This window comes from Lontra canadensis, unplaced genomic scaffold (genome assembly GCF_010015895.1).
Source record: "Lontra canadensis isolate GAN:19392208 unplaced genomic scaffold, GSC_riverotter_1.0 scaffold4, whole genome shotgun sequence".
NCBI classification, from domain to species: Eukaryota; Metazoa; Chordata; class Mammalia; order Carnivora; family Mustelidae; genus Lontra; species Lontra canadensis.
In genome coordinates this window covers 37,395,996-37,409,636 of record NW_022630998.1, presented here as the reverse complement: position 1 = coordinate 37,409,636, position 13,641 = coordinate 37,395,996, and positions in this window count along the sequence as shown.

The following is a 13,641-nucleotide window of genomic DNA, read 5'->3' as shown; positions in this document are numbered from 1 at the left end:
CTCTCCACAAAGGGCAGATTGATTGTTAAGGGGCAAAGGTTCTCAGAGGACAGACACACCTGTCATGTTGTTCCACAGAGGGTTGGAGCCTGGTTTTTGATATCCCACCATAAAATGGTGCTGGACCCAGCACCCCCGGCTTACCTACTGGAGACAAGGATCAGTTCTGGGGGGATCTGGGTAGGGGGTGAGTGGTCTCAAAAGAGATAGCCTTGTGTCTCTCCCAGCAGCTATTTTGGTTTTGTTTTCTCTGCATACTTCTGCACACTTTGTTCTTTGATTTTGAGTTCTGCTTTTCAGTTCTCAGTCCTCATTCTGTTTCTTCTTCATAACTTCTTGTTCATCTTCCTTCCAGATTGGGGGTTACAGAGGGAGGGAGGAAGCAGTTCTTCCAGATATAGGCTTCAACTGCGGAACCGCTTCAACTGCCACCTTCTTTATCAGCTAAGAGCAACTTTTTTTAAAGTTTACTTATTTGTTTAAGTAATGTCTAAATCCAGTATAGGGCTCAAACTCATGACTGATATCAGGAGTCACATGCTCTAATGACTGAGACAGCAAGTTGCCCTATTGGTTAAGAGCATTTTAGAGAGACAGCCTACCCCAGTGAGAAAAGACAGAGGGGGCACCTGGGTTAAAGCCTCTGCCTTCGGCTCAGGCCATGATCCCAGGGTCCTGGGGTCTTGCTCTCTGCTCAATGGGGAGCCTGCTTCCCTTCCTCTCTCTCTGCCTTGTGATCTCTGTCTGTCAAATGAGTAAATAATGAGTAAATAAAATCTTTAAAAATCTTAAAAAAAAAAAGAAAGAAAGAAAGCAAGCAAGAAAGAAAGAAAGAAAGAAAAGGACAGAGAATGTGTGGTTAGACCAGATGGAGTTCAAATCCTAGCCCTCAAACATCCTAGCAGTGACTCTCTGAGCCTCTCTTTCCAGATGTGAAAAATGAGCCTAACCCTCCGTACCTTGAAAGGTTGTCATAAGGATTTGAGAGATGGTAGAAAGATTCTGGTAAAACAGGGCTTTTTTTTTTTTTTTTAGATTTTATTTATTTATTTGACAGACAGAGATCACAAGTAGGCAGAGAGGCAGGCAGACAGAGAAGAGGAAGCAGGCTCCCCGCCAAGCAGAGAGCCCGATGCAGGGCTCAATCCCAGGACCCCGAGATCATGACCTGAGCTCATGACCTGAGCTGAAGGCAGAGGCTTTAACCCACTGAGCCACTCAGGCGCCCCTAAAACAGGGCTTTTAAAACATTGGCTTCTTAGCCCCCGGGAGCCTCTAGCTGTGAGCACACAGATAGAGACACAAATACACAAGTCATGATGCGGCAGGGGTAACTGAAGTGTAATTCATTCAATATTCTAATTGTCTTTAATCTTGAGTAATTCAATCTATAAAGGATTATACCTCCTCTCATTCTGTTTTTAATTGCACACATATTTGAGTACGGCAAATAAGGTTGAACATTTGTCCATATGTTCATTAACCAACAGCATTTCCTTATTTGGACATATGTCCTCTGGCAATTTTCCTATAGAACGGGTATTGTTCTGTGTTGTGCCGTTAGAAGATACATTTGCCACAATATCTTTTAAAATTCAAAGAGTACATTTTATTTTGGATTGCTTTTTTGACATGCAAAAGTTTAATAGATTTTTTAAACTACTGATTGTTTTTTCCTTCATAAGCATCGCCCATATCTAAGCTAAGAGGAAGATAGTCCTCCCTCTCCAAAGATTTAATAAATATTCACTGTCAATTTCTTCTAGGTTTTTAAAAACTTACTTCATCAATATATGTGGAATTAATTTGGGGAAGGCTGAAATAATTACCTGAATTGATTTTTCCCCACAAGAAGCTCATCAATTGTTCCTATGCCATGTATTGACAACCTTTTTCCTGCTAATCTGCGATGCCTTCTCCAGCATATTTTAAATTCTTACATCTAATATATCAAGGCCATCGATTCTGTGTTATCGACCTGTTTGCCTCTGCCTAGAGCAACACCTCGCTAACTGTGGAATGTTGATAAGCCGAGCTGGGGGTAGAGGGTACACCGAGTGGGCGGGCAGAGAAATGAGGGAAGGATTTCCAGGGCAGATGGCGCCATCTGGGCATAAATAGGGCAAAAGGGAAGGTCGAGTCCTCATCAAAGGATGAAAAATAAATATCCGAGTTTGGCTGGGGATGAGGGAAATAAGGGACTGGGGAGAAGAATGGGAAAGTAGCAGAGGATGCAAAGTGTGATAGACTGGAGCCCCAGGTCAACAAGAGATGACTTCATGCAGTGCTGTAGGGATGTGGAATCGTGGAAGACATCTAACCGCTGTGCTTAAGGACTAAGGCAGCACACAGCGACACTGATGACAAAATGGCAGCTGTAAGAAGGACCAGCAGTGCCCCAAGAGCATCCCCGACAAAGTGCTCCAAGGCCAGCAGAAAGATTGTCTTCTCATTCATCCTACCCAGATGTGACCGCCCCTCTGTCGCATGTCTGGAGGACTAGAAACCACCCAAATGTTGATCACCTGGTAAAGGGAAAAACCCAACTGTGGTATACTCCTACAATGGAGTATGACTCAGCAGCGCATGGAAATGAACATGGACACATGCTACATGAATCTCAAAATAATTCTGCAGAGCAAAAAACAAGATCAAAGAAGAGAATATACAGTATGATTTTATTTCTATAGAATCCTAGATGATTCAAACGAATCTGTGGTGATAGAAAGCTGACCAGCAGGTGTCTGGAAGGGAGATGAGGTGTGGGGGCAGAGTGGGGAGGGCAGGGTAGGAGGAAGCGATTGCAAAAGAGCCAGAGGAAATATTTGGGGGGTGATAGATGCACAATGCGATTGTGAACCCCTGGATATCTGAGCTCCTTCCTGGTTCTCAGACTCTGTTCTTCGGAATTGGGGGGGAGTTCCTTGGTGGAGACTAGGCAAGTATTTTCTTGCTTGTGTGGAGTCCAGTTCTTGGAAAGTCCAGGGAGTGGCCACTCCTTTACTGCTGGTAATCCCTGCCTGCCCTTCCCTGGCCCTTGGGGCTGATGAGGTCTGTGTGGTGTGCTCTTGGGGAGATTCCTATCTGATCTGTTTCTGCTGTCCCGGTGGATGGGATGCTTCCTCTCAGGCCATTTGCCCACCCTCACCCCCTCTGGCCTCATGATGTGGTAAACTGTCAGTGGGGGTGGCCTTGTCTTCCTCATCTCCCTGCCTGAGGTATAACTGCCAGCCATTTAGGCTGCATGCCCCCTTGCTCAGTGGGGCAGCTCTCCAGGGCAGCCCCCGGCTCCCTCATCTAAGCAGTGCATCTTTAACAGAGGGAAACACGTCCTGTTCACTGTTTCTCCTGGAGGCCCCTGGCTGAGCTTTCTGATCCTTCACACACCAACCCCACACCGTGCTTCATGCCCACACTGCCCAGAGCACTTCTGTGAGTGCAGCTGCCTGCAAGTCCCAGTGAGAGGTGAACCCTCATTCCATGCCCCTGGGTCATCGGCCTCACACGTCCTGGGGATTCTTCTGGGACCTCCCAGCCTCTGAAGCAATAGACCAGAATGAATGCCAATCCCTAACCCTCAAGAACTTGGCTCTCCCTAGGAGTACAAACTCTGTCCCCCTCTCTCTGACCTCCTCACGTTGGGAGGACAGGGAGGGTGGCCATGTGGGCCCAGCAGCAGTGACCTCCCAGCGCAGCCTCACCTGTTAGCTACTGCCATGTCTTCTTACCTAAGCCATTGTCCTCTCAGGCCACCAGCTCATTGACATGGAGCCAATGAGGTCCTTGAGCCATCCCATTTCCCAGTCCCACCCAGTTCCCATTGCTCCATCATGACATCTCACATCCCATGACGAACTGTGGAGGTTGGGAGGAGGCAAAGCACGGGTATTTTTTAGGAAGACTGGGAGACATGCTGGCAAGCTGACCCTTGCCCTCAATCTGGAGGCTGGTTATACAAGTCTTAGGTTAGCTTCTCCACTAACCTAAGCGTTTTGTGGCATCACAGCAGCTTTTGGTCACCATGTGTTTCCAGATGGACTCGGGATTTTGTTTGTTTAGCGTCTTGGCAGTTGGTCTGCATCAACAGATTAAACGAACAGCCAGTTTGTATAAACGTTGCTCATTAACAGAGGAAGGGGAAAGCGGAGTGCTGGAGGAGAGAGCGGGCGCGGGTTCCCACCAGGGGGCGCTGTGTCGAAGACGGGGCGTGAGAGCCTGGTTTCCGCCGCTCGTCTTAGCCCAACGGGAAGAAATGCTGGCCAGTCGCAGGCGGAACTCAAACACCCTCCTGCCCTTCTGGGAGAGGCCGGGTTAACACTGCAGGCCCCATGGAGCTCAGTCTTGGTTTTCATGATTGCAGTGACGGAATTCCCAGTTATTTCAGGATGGTCTAAGGATGTGCCTTGAGAGCAGAGAACTGTAGTCAGAGGGAAGATCCACATCCAGTGTCAGGAGCTTCCTCCCTGCCGCAGGCTGTTCACGCTTCCTCAGGAGTTAGGCTGCTTTGCCCATCTGTGTGCCCACGTCCTGGGCTGTCTGTCTTTCTCAATGAATTGTCTCACCTCCTATGAGGCCGCTTAATTCTCTCACCCAGCACCCATCCATTTCAACCTCCTTCAGTTACGCCATCCTGTATAGGTGTTTCCTGCTCTCCAAAAGTAGAGAATTCCTATGAAACGGCATAAAGAAGCAATGGCCATTAACTTAAACGGAAAAAAGTCTGAGCTTTCCCAGACCCCCCAAAATAAACCTCTTTTGGCTTTTCTGATGCCATAGGACCCATTTTGCTAATGATGCTCAAAATAAACCGAAATCAAGCACAGATGCTCCCAGACACCGTTCAAAGCTGTGGCATCCCAAGCTCAGATGCTGAGTGCAATTCCCAGGGAAGGAGCTGGGGGGCGCCACTCTAGCTGCTGGGGGTGCGTGCCGTCTCTGTAATGCTTGGGGCAAAACAACGCTGAACGCTATTTTTTTTTTTTTTTTTAAGATTTTATTTATTTGACAGAGCGAGATCACAAGTAGGCAGAGAGGCAGGCAGAGAGAGAGGGGGAAGCAGGCTCCCTGCTGAGCAGAGAGCCTGACGTGGGACTTGGTCCCAGGACCCTGAGATCATGACCTGAGCTGAAGGCAGAGGCTTAACCCACTGAGCCACCCAGGCAACCCTGAATGCTATTTTTGCTATTTGCCTTTTTTCATAAAAGTGAAAAATCCTCTTTGACTTTCTTCCAGTTAGTGAAAACAGGTTCTAATGTAAGACTTTCATAACAGTGAGGTGTCCCAATGTGAACTTTCAAAAAGCGGGAACACCTGTATTATGGAAGCTGGAAACTCCTTTCTTGGGTTTCCATGTTCTTTAGTTTCTGCCCGCTGGACGCGTTTACTGAGAGTTGAATTCAGAAGGGAGTTAACTGCAGACAGAGGCAGTGCATAAAGTATCCCTTTTACTGGTGCATGATTGGAACTGATCTGGTATGATTCTAGAATTACAGCTGTAGTAAAGTCTTCTCCATCCACCATTTGGCTTTCTAGTCACAAGGGAGCAGTTGCTCAAGGAATTTCAGCCAAGAGTCAAGTTACTGAGCTCTCACAAGATTCTATGAGCCACTGTACCTGCAGTTAATATCCTGTGCTCTGGTAGCCTCTAGTTAATGAATTTCTGCTAAAACTAGCTGGAGTGGATTCTGTTCCTCACAAACTAATCCTTAAATGCCTAGTTGTCTGCCTACAGGCCTGAGCTAGGAAGAGAAATTTCCTGAATGCCTCTTTCCCCCCTCGTTCCCAATTGATCCACAAATATGATCTAAATAAGTTTGTTTTAAATAAAGAATTATTCTGGCACTTGTTACAATGGTAAGGAAGACTTTATTCAAGACTATGTAATACACGTCAAGACTACCAAGAGAGGGGCACCTGGCTGGGTCAGTCAGTAGAGCATGCAACTCTTGATCTCATGGCGGTTGAGTTCAAGCCCCATATTGGGCATGCAGTCTACTTAAAAATTCCAAAAAAAAAGAAGAAGAAGAGAAAGAAGAAGAGGAAGAGGAAGGAGGAGGAGGAGAAGAAAAGACTACCAAGAGAGATTGGGATCAACTCTGAATACAACAAAAACACCTGGAGGTTTATAGCCAATGAGCAGAGTATGGGACAGGGGTGTTAGTGGATGGAAAATTACTAAAAGGAAACATCAGCAATAGGGTTGATTTGATTTTTGCTAAACTGACATAAGAGGGTTGTTGCTGAAGGAGGCCAGGGTAATGGGATAGCAAAACTGGTGGGGATTCTTGAACAGATTTAAGATTGTTGCTACAACTGTGTTCTGCTCATCAAGAAGAGGGGGAGCCTGGGTGGCTCAGTGGGTTACAGGCTCTGCCTTCAGCTCAGGTCATGATCCCAGGTTCCTGGGATCAAGCCCCGCATTGGACTCTCTTCTCAGTGGGAAGTCTGCTTCCGCCTCTCTGCCTACTTGTGATCTCTGTCAAATAAATAAATAAAATCTTTTTAAAAAATGTTAAATAGAATGAAATCTTAACTTTAAAAAAAAAAAGAAGAAGAAGAGGGCTCAGAAAGCCTGGGCCAAAGGTGAGTCAAAGAGCATCTCTTTGTCAGGCAATAGATACAGACATGCTCAGCACAGCACAAGAGGCCATGCCAGTTTCTCTTCCCCATTTTGCTAATGTCTTAGGTCAGGCGGAGGGAGGTGAAACCTCAGGGACTGGAAATACCCAAAGAGTGCCTGAAGCAGGGTCATCAAAGGAGGAAGTGCTATGATCAGAATGCTGGGCAGACAGATTCTGTGCCACTGTGTGAATCATGGGGAGGAACTTGTGTTTGATTCTATGGGTAGTGGGAAACAAGCCATTGAAATGTGTTGAGAAAGGAAGTGACATGACCTAGTTTACCTTTTACAAAAAAGATTTTGGCAACCATTTCCACTCTGGTTAAGGTAGGAATGAAGCTGGTGGAAACATCTTTCCAGGCCAATGCCTGAAGCTCTACTTCATTCTTTTGTCATTTCCGGGGGGTGGGGGGGAGGAGGGGAAGGATTTCTAGTAACATAAGCAACAAAAGAATGAAAGAAAGGTCTAGGAGCATGGCTAAAAAATAAGAAAGCCCCTGTAAAGTTGTCTATGACACTTCAGTGATAAGCATAAAACAACTTTATAAATTAAGATAAATTATTTCTAAGTAGGAAGACTCAGTGATCGACATCAAACATGAGTTCTCTCCCAACTCATCTACAAAATCAATGCCATTGAAGTAATATTTGACAACTTTTCTGAACATTGGCAATAAAGTCTTTATATGGAAGGATATATGATGAAAAATGCCCAGAAATTTTTAGAAGTAAGAACACTGTATTGTATGCCCTTCAAGGTATCAAAGTATAACTCAAAATTACAGTGATTTTATATGTAACATTGACAGCATAGCACTTAGCCCAAGAAAAGATATATAGACTAACAGAACAGAGATCCCCAAACAGAATTGCACATCTTTATGAAAATTTAGAATAAAGTATAGGAAGTGTTTTAAATCAGTGAAGAAAGAGTGGCCTAGTCAATAAATGACATTTTGACAACTGGCTATCCTTGTGGGTGGGGAAGAAGTTAGAGCCTTACCTCAGCTATGCACCAAAGTAAACAACAGCTGGAATATATACTTCAAAATGAAAGCATTAAAAGAAAATAGAATTTTTATCATCTTTGAATTCTAATCAAGACAAGTCCTGAAGCTGTAAAAGGAAAACTGACAAATTAGAGCTCAAAAAAAGTTAAAAACACTTGAAGACAAAATGCCACATAAAGATAAAAGAAAATGGAGGGACTGGGAGAAAATAATTATACAGTAGAGTTTATTATCCATAATTAAAAAAAAAACCTCATATACATCATTAAAGAAAACCCAAAGCATATGAAAAAACTCTTATCAGAAGAATATATAGGGACATCTGTGTGGCTCAGTCGTTAAGCATCTGCCTTTGGCTCAGGTCGTGAATGCAGGGTCCTGGGATCAAGCCCTGCATCAGGCTCCCCTCTCAGTGGGAAGCCTGCTTCTCCCTCTCCCACTCCCCCTGCTTGTGTTCCTGCTCTTGCTATCTCTCTCCCTGTCAGATGAGCAAGTAAAATCTTAAAAAAATATATATGTATATATGTGTGTGTGTGTGTGTGTGTGTGTGTGTATAATGGTCATTTTATTCAACTCCACAACTAATCAAGGAAACACAAACTAGAACAAGTTTTAAAATTGAAAAAGATTCATAATATTGTGATATGAGGTTGTGGGGAAATGGATATTCTCCTACACCATTAATCTATTTTGAAGAGAAATTTTGCACCATCTATCAAAATTTTATTAGTACCCATCTTTTAAATGTTGTTCATTTGTCACACAGCAATAGATTACAAAAATCATTTTGATCCCTGGAAGTGGGTCACTGACATTTGAATACCTAAAATATGTGCATGCCTTTGGACTCAGGAAGTGGATAGAAGCTGGAATGATTATGAAGCTAGGGTTAGTGACAGCATAAAGACTGTTAGAAGGATATAGACCTCAAGAGGCTCGCTTAAAGGAGAGCAAGGAAAATCTTGCAGAAGCTGGAGGAAATCTGATCCTTGTTACTACCTTGGCAGAAAGATCAGCAACACAATGAACTACAGGAAGTGGAAGATGGGCTTACTAATGAATTTGGTGTCTAACTAAGGAGCTGTCCAACTAGAATATTCAAGGTGCCTCCTAGCTTCATCTTTCTGCTGCACAAAAATGTGAAAGAAGGTAAAGGAAAGGAAGGACTGTTAAACACCAAGCCACCAAGACTTAATTGTTTTTTTTAAATTTCCAAATTTTCTAGATAGCCAATGAAAATGAAGACTTGGCTACCGGGCAAAGATCAAGCCCAAGTGCTCTCAGGGAAACAGGTCTAAACACAAAACCAAGGTTGTGGATATAAAATCCCTAAAGACCTCAGAAAGTCTCAGAGTATCTGTCATTGACAAAAGGTCATCTAAGGGGCACCTGGGTGGCTCAGTGGTTTAAGCCTCTGCCTTTCTCAGGTCATGATCTCAGGGTCCTGGGATTGAGCCCCACGTCAAGCTCTCTGTTCAGCAGGGAGCCACGTCCTCTCTCTCTGCCTGCCTCTCTGCCTACTTGTGATCTCTTTCTGTCAAATAAATAAGTAAAATCTTTAAAAAAAAAAAAAAAAAAAGGTCATCTAAATATTTTTAAGGGTATGCCTGACAGATCCTCTCAATCAGACATTAGGGTTTCCAATGATGCTCTTCCCAGTAGAAGCCCAAGGTAGGGAAGGGCATATCTTGAAGAGATTGGTGGGCATAGCTTTTATCTAATGGCATGAACCTCAGTGAGATTCACAGGGAATCAACAGTTTTTAGCAGAAATGTATTGCAGAAATGCTGCCCATTTAAACTGAGCAACAGGGACAGCAACAGAGAAATTTACGCAGCCTCAAACACATGCTATTTTCTGTGAACAAGGAAACATGACTCAGAAGGCAGAATCCAAAGCCAGAGAGTGGAGTCAAGAGTCACAGAGAATTATATCCTGTCTTTGAAACCTAATCAAGGAACTACCAAAAGTGGCCTGCCTGGATTTGGGGATTGCTTTACCCCTTGGTGCTTCTCATTTTCCCTCTTTTGAACAGAACTATTTATACTGGTTATCCTAGGTCTGTCTCACCATTGTATTTTATGTGTATACGGTGCAAATAACTTGTCTCTGGTTCACAGTTCTATAGATTTAGAGAAACTGTACTTAAGGACTTTAAGGATACATTTAGGAGCCTCATCCATACTTAGCACTAATTTAGATGCCAGCATTCTGGATTTCAAGCTAATTTTCTAAAAGGATGAGACTTTGGGGGTTCTTGGGAGTAAGGAAATACATTTTACGTATGGGAGGAATATAAATAATTTGTGGTCAGAGAGTAGACTTCTCCCTTTTGTAAGGGCCTATTTAGCCAGAGCGATGCCATCTGGTTAAACGGTGATTTTGTTGTTTGTGCAGTAAAACTTAAACTGTCCCTGCTCCCCCTCCCCCCAGGGGACTGACTTAAAAACAAGTCCCGGAAACCAGTCCCAGGTAACAAAGCCCAAATACAAAGGTGGGTCAGGCCAGGTGGAGGTATTCAATCAGTGGGGGCGCATACGGTCTCTCTAGCTACCAAGGAGTATGGGCCCTGCCCTTTGGGTGCCTTTTCGGCGCTCTTTCTGACCAAGGTGATAGGCTAGTTCAAATATCTACTATAAGGTAAATTGTAATTCAGTTGGTCACTTATGTGTGACATAGCATGACTGTGCAGCTTTCTCTGTGTTACAATCTCATTGGCCACCTGTGCGTGGCCAGGCCCAACCATATGGCCTTTGTCCTTAAAAGCTAGTCTGTAAGGCAGAGAGAGGTCGCCTCTTTGCAAGAGACAGCCCTGGCTGGTCAGTTTGATTCTTGATGCTTGGCGCGAAATAAAGCTTTGCTTGACCTTTGCTTTGTATCAGTCTCGCTCCTTTGACCATGGACCCAATATTTTAAAAGGTGTAGCCTAATTTCTCTCCGTGTAGATGTAACTACAGTTAATAACTCACTTTAAGGGCTATTGAATGTGATGGAAGTGTCACTTCCAAGATGAAGCCATGGTTGGTACACCTGGGTGGTTCAGTGGGTTAAGCTTAAGCCTCTGCCTTCGGCTCAGGTCATGATCTCAGGGTCTTGGGATCGAGCCCCGCATCAGGCTCTCTGCTTGGCGGAGAGCCCCCCCACCCCCCGCCTCTCTGCCTACTTGTGATCTCTGTCAAATAAATAAACAAAATCTTAAAAACAAAAACAAAACCGGGGCACCTGGGTGGCTCAGTGGGTTAAGCCTCTGCCTTCAGCTCAGGTCATGATCTCAGGGTCCTGGGATCGAGCCCCGCATCAGGCTCTCTGCTCAGCAGGGAGCCTGCTTCTCCCTCTCTCTCTCTCTGCCTGCCTCTCTGCCTACTTGTGATCTATCTCTGTCAAATAAATAAATAAAATATTAAAAAAAACAAAAAACAAAAACAAAACCAAGATGAAGCCATGGAAAGGTGTCCTAGCCTCGTCTTTGCTCTTGCTGTCTCTTGGATCACTTGGTCTGGGGGAAGCCAGCCGCCATATTGTGAATATGCACAAAAAACCCTAGGGATACCCTCATGTGGCAAGTAAATGAGGTGTTCAGCCAATAGCCAACAAGGAACTCAGGTCTCTTGCCAATAACCATGCCAGCTAGCCCAGAATCACATCTTCCAGCAGTAGCAAAGCCTTTAGAAAAATGTCTTCAGATGACTGCAACCTCATGAAAGACTCTGAAACAGTTACCCAGCAAAGACTCCTGAATTCCTGAATCACAGAAACCGTGAGATATTATATTATCATTTATTGCTTGTTGTTTTAAGTTCCTGTGTTTTGCAGTAATTTGTTACACAGCAATAGATAACTAAGACACAAGGTGAAGTTGTCATTAAAGTTGTGGTAATTTCAACAATATGAACTAGAGATGGAATCTTTGAAAAATTACGCTGTTAGCCCTCAATTAACAGTGAAAAGTGGCAGTGAAGGTGGATACTGCAAATTAAACTTATATTCATTATAAAATGAGGGAAGAATAGTGTGGCATTGATGCTTGCTTTTATGGAAGAATTGTATTTTAAGCACATCGCATGAAGTTTCTTTGAAGTCTTATAGCTCTTTGCCAAAATTTTCAGAATACTTTCTCTAGTAGATAGGCGGTTTTGGTTTGCCTAGGATCCCTTTCTCCTTCTTCTGGCAACAGAACACCTTGTTAAAAAACAAAGTTCAACTGAATAGATTTTAAGATCTAACTAGCTTTATTAAGTGATTCAGGAATCAGGCAGCATTCCCATCTAGCAAGTAGAAGGGAATGCTGCTGAGCTAAACAAGAGAAACATTTAAAAGCAAGAGAGGGCAGGGGCGCCTGGGTGGCTCAGTGGGTTAAGCCTCTGCCTTTGGCTCAGGTCCTGGTCTCAGGGTCTTGGGATCAAGCCCCGCATCGGCTCTCTGCTCAGCAGGGAGCCTGCCTCCCCGCAACACCCGCCTGTCCCTCTGCCTACTTGTGATCTCTGTCTGTAGGGTGGGGGAAACACTGAAAAAAAAAAAAAAAAAAAAAAAAAAAGGGGGAGAGGGCAAAAAAAAAAAAAAAAAAGGATAGAATGTATTAGCAAGGAATACATTGTTTAGGCAGGGTTGCCCTCCTTAGGAGAGTGCATAGGGTCCATCAGTAAATTTCCTAGTACTGACCAGGAGATTCCATGTTGACTGGTTATAGGTTATATTCCTGGGGGGTTGGAATTATATTTACATTGGGTATTAAGTCTTTGTTTGGTGACTTGGGGCTCTAACCTATGTGATGCCATTTTGGGGCTGTAGTTTTCTTTTTGATAACCTCTTCTTGGGGGAACATCAGCATCTTCCATTTCACATTGGTCATGTAACTTAACTCGATTTGTTAAGGGGTGGGTGTGAAATCAAGCTTTTCAATTGGAATCCTTTATCAGCACTGCTAGGAAGGAATGAGTTGGGGACCTAAGCTTCCTTGAAGCGTTGTTCTTGCTACCCAAGATCTAGAGAGCTATCATGAAGAGCCTGAGAATGAAGCCAATGCGGAGAAAAACTGAGTTGAAAAATAGATGTATATATGGAAAGGAGAGGGGGGAAGAGGAGGGCTAGGGTGGGGGAGAGAGGAGAGAGAGGACATTTGAATTCTCACCACATAGGTTTTAATGACATTATGTCTGCTTGCTTCTAGATCCGCTTTCTAATCTCCAGATATATAGAGAGGCCTGCCACAATGAATATTTAAGTTGCTCTTAGCAGTTCATTATAAATGGAATTTCCTTCTTTCCTTTTTTTTTTTTTTTTTTTTTTGAGGATGGGAGTTTCCAGGTTACTTTGGGCTGAGTCATTGCAGCACATTTCCCAATTTTAAAACTATTTTTCAACCTTATTCTAACGCTGCTTTATTAAATTATCTTTGAACCAGACTTATTTAATCATGGCGAATAAGATATTTGACACATTTGTATTCTATTTTGTAATTGTCATGTTTGTAGTTTTTTCGAAAATTATAGTCTGGCAATATTAACCCCTCGCTAAAATACATTGCCTCTTTGTATCATCTGCCTAACTAACTGGGTCCACGGTGTCCTTCCGAAGTGTCCAGGAGTCCTGCGCCGAGACACTCTCTCACGGAAAATCTGCAGAATCTCTAATCTCCCACCTGTTCCAAACCCTGCCCCGGGGATTTCTGACGGGAGGCTTCAGTTCAAGCTGAGCTATCATCCGAGGACAGCCTGGGCTTGGGGGTAAGCCAACAAAACCCCCGCGTCAGGCGCCCTCGCCGGCGGCGCCCTGATCCGCGTTTCCAGCGTTTCCCCCGGCCTTCCCTCGGGTCGCCGCCGTACGGGTCTCCGCGGAGGGCTCGCAGCTGCCAAAGTGGGGCGTGGCGTGGCGTGGCGTGGCGTGGCGTGGGGGGCGTGGAGGGGCGGGGGCGGGGCGTGGAGGCGACGGGGGCGGGCCCAGCAGCCCGGAGGCGGGCTCCGGCGGGGCGCGCGGTCAGCTGACTCCCCCACCCCCGCGCTCCGCACTTCCTCC